The following is a 3821-nucleotide window of genomic DNA, read 5'->3' on the forward strand; positions in this document are numbered from 1 at the left end:
GATCCTGTGGGGTCCATAGATCCTGAGTGGATCCTGTGGGGTCCACAGATCCTGAGGTGTTCAAGGATTTACATCCCTGCACCCATTAGGCATGTAAAAATGCCTTTGCACACAACTCTGGGCGTTCAGCGCCAGGTTGGTGGCCATTTTGGGCGTTCAACGCCCATTTGTGTGCCATTTCTGGCGTTGAACGCCAGAACCATGCCTGTTCTGGTGTTCAGCGCCCAGAAGCTGCCCATTTTGGGTGTTCAGCGCCAGAACCATGCTCTGTTCTGGTGCTGAACGCCAGACAGATGCTCCTCCAGGGTGTGATTTTTCTTCTGCTGTTTTTGATTCCGTTTTCAATTTTTATATTTATTTTGTGACTCCACATGATCATGAACCTACAAAGACATATAACTAAGAAAAATATAGTTAGATAAATAAAAATTGGGTTGCCTCCCAACAAGCGCTTCTTTAATGTCAATAGCTTGACAGTGGGCTCTCATGGAGCCTCACAGATGTTCAGAGCATTGTTGAGACTCTCCAAAACCAAACTTAGAGTTTGGATATGGGAGTTCAACACCAAACTTAGAGTTTGGTTGTGGCCTCCCAACACCAAACTTAGAGTTTGACTGTGGGGGCTTGGGTTGACTCTGCTTTGAGAGAAGCTTTTCATGCTTCCTCTCCATGGTTGCAGAGGGAGATCCTTGAGTTTTAAACACAAGGGAGTCCTCATTCCATTGAAGGACTAGTTCACCTCTGTCAACATCAATCACAGCTCTTGCTGTGGCCAGGAAAGGTCTTCCTAAGATGATGGATTCATCCTCTTCCTTTCCAGTATCCAGGACTATGAAATCAGCAGGGATGTAAAGGCCTTCAACCTTTACTAACACGTCCTCTACTTGTCCATAAGCCTATTTTCTTGAACTGTCTGCCATCTCTAATGAGATTTTAGTAGCTTGCACCCCATAGATTCCCAGTTTCTCTATTACAGAGAGGGGCATGAGGTTTATTCCTGAACCAAGGTCACACAGAGCCTTAAAGAGCATGGTGCCTATGGTACAAGGTATTATGAACTTCCCAGGATCCTGTCTTTTCTGAGGCAATGTCAGTTGATCCAGGTCACTTAGTTCATTGATGAACAAGGGAGGTTCAACTTCCCAAGTATCAATGCCAAATAATTTGGCATTTAGCTTCATGATTGCACCAAGGAACTTGGCAGTTTGCTCTTCAGTAACATCCTCATTCTCTTCAGAAGAGGAATACTCATCAGAGCTCATGAAGGGCATAAGGAGGTTAAATGGAATCTCTATGGTCTCTAGATGAGTCTTAGATTCCTTTGGTTCCTCAGAGGGAAGCTCCTTATTGGTCACTGGACGTCCCAGGAGGTCTTCCTCCTTGGGATTCATGTCCTCCTCTCCCTCATTGGGTTCGGTCATTTTGCTTATGTCAATGGCCTTGCACTCTCCTTTTGGATTCTCTTCTGTATTGCTTGGGAGAGTACTGGGAGGGAATTCAGTGATCCTTTTACTCAGCTGGCCCACTTGTGCTTCCAAATTTCTAATGGAAGACCTTGTTTCATTCATGAAACTCACAGTGGCCTTGGACAGATCAGAGACTAAGTTTGCCAAATTAGAAGTATTTTGTTCAGAGTTCTCTGTCTGTTGCTGAGTGGATGATGGAAAAGGTTTATTATTGTTAAACCTGTTTCTTCCACCATTATTAAAGCCTTGTTGAGGCTTTTGATCCTTCCATGAGAAATTTGGATGATTTCTCTATGATGAGTTATAGGTGTTTCCATAAGGTTCACCTAAGTAATTCACCTCTGCTATTGCAGGGTTCTCAGGATCATAAGCTTCTTCTTCATAAGAAGCCTCTTGAGTACTGTTGGATGCAGCTTGCATTCCATGCAGACTCTGAGAGATCATATTGACTTGCTGAGTCAATATTTTATTCTGAGCCAATATGGCATTCAGAGTATCAACTTCAAGAACTCCCTTCTTCATAGGCGTCCCATTACTCACAGGATTCCTTTCAGAAGTGTACATGAACTGGTTATTAGCAACCATGTCAATGAGTTCTTGAGCTTCTGCAGGCGTTTTCTTTAGGTGAATGGATCCACCTGCAGAAGTATCCAATGACATCTTTGATAACTCAGATAAACCATCATAGAATATATCCAGGATGGTCCATTCTGAAAGCATGTCAGAAGGATACTTTTTGGTCAGTCTTTTGTATCTCTCCCAAGCTTCATAGAGGGATTCACCTTCTTTCTGTCTGAAGGTTTGAACATCCACTCTAAGCTTGCTCAGCTTTTGAGGAGGAAAGAACTTGGCTAAGAAAGCCTTGACCAGCTTATCCCAAGAGTTCAGGCTATCCTTGGGTTGAGAATCCAACCACACTCTAGCTCTGTCTCTTACAGCAAAAGGGAAAAGCATGAGCCTGTAGACTTCAGGATCTACTCCATTAGTCTTAACAGTATCACAGATCTACAAGAATTCAGTTAAGAACTGAAAAGGATCTTCAGATGGAAGTCCATGAAACTTGCAGTTCTGCTGCATCAGAGAAACTAATTGAGGTTTCAGCTCAAAGTTGTTTGCTCCAATGGCAGGAATGGAGATGCTTCTTCCATGTAAATTGGAATTAGGTGCAGTAAAGTCAACAAGCATCTTCCTTACATTATTATTATTTTTGGCTGCCATCTCCTCTTTCTGTTCGAAAATTTCTGAAAGGTTATCTCTGGATTGTTGTATTTTAGCTTCTCTTAGTTTCCTTTTCAGAGTCCTTTCAGGTTCTGGATCTGCTTCCACAAGAATGTTCTTATCATTGCTCCTGCTCATATGACAAAGAAGAGGGCACAGAAAAATAATAATAATAATAGAGATCCTTTATACCACAGTATAGGGATCCCTGTGTGAGTAGAAGAAGAGGGAGAGACAAAGAATGTAATGTAATGGAAGAAACACAACTGTGAGGAGGGTTGAGATGTGAGATGAGATGTTAGTAAATGAATAAATAAATAGAATAAGATGGGAGAGGGAGAACTTTCGAAAAATATTTTTGAAAAAGAGTTAGTGATTTTCGAAAATGGTTTTTGAAAAATGTTAGTATTTTTCGAAAATTTTTAAAATCAAAAATAAAAATAAGAATAATTAGTTAATTAAAAAGAAATTTTTGAAAAGGAGGGAAGATATTTTCGAAAATTAGAGAGAGAGAGTTAGTTAGGTAGTTTTGAAAAAGTTAAGAAACAAACAAAAAGTTAGTTAGTTAGTTGAAACAAATTTTTGAAAAGATAAGAAGTTAGGAGGTTAGAAAAGATATTTTGAAACCAACTTTTTGAAAAAGGTAAGATAAGAAGATATTTTAGAAATTAGTTTTGAAAAAGATTTGATTTTTAAAATCTCAATTAATGACTTGATTCATAAGAAATCACAAGATATGATTCTAGAACTTAAAGTTTGAATCTTTCTTAACAAGCAAGTAACAAACTTCAAATTTTTGAATCAAAACATTAATTGATTATGTTATTTTCGAAAATTTGATATAAAAATAAGAAAAAGATTTTTTGAAAAATATTTTTGGAATTTTCGAAAATAACTAAGAATTTTGAAAAAGATTTGATTTTTGGAAAAAGATTTTTGAAAAGATAGGATTTTCAAATTGAAAATTTGATTTGACTCATGAAAACAACTAGATTTTTTTTTAAAAAAATTTTTGAAAAAGTCAACTCAAATTTTCGAATTTATGAGAGAGAAAAAGGGAAAGATATATTTTTTTATTTTTGAATTTTTAATGAGGAGAGAGAAGAACATGAAAATGATGCAATGCATAAAATTTTT

At 37.9% G+C, this 3821-nt stretch overlaps 1 non-coding gene across 1 annotated transcript; it reads left to right on the forward strand.

Annotated features, from left to right (window-relative positions):
- Positions 1–2180: 2180 nt before the first annotated feature.
- On the forward strand, positions 2181–2288 carry LOC148572432 (small nucleolar RNA R71). The gene has a single exon (XR_015908616.1). It is a non-coding gene; the product is annotated as a small nucleolar RNA R71 (small nucleolar RNA).
- The last annotated feature ends 1533 nt before the right edge of the window (positions 2289–3821 follow it).

This window comes from Arachis ipaensis, chromosome B3, assembly GCF_059453495.1.
Source record: "Arachis ipaensis isolate K30076 ecotype BB chromosome B3, ASM5945349v1, whole genome shotgun sequence".
NCBI classification, from domain to species: domain Eukaryota; kingdom Viridiplantae; phylum Streptophyta; class Magnoliopsida; order Fabales; family Fabaceae; genus Arachis; species Arachis ipaensis.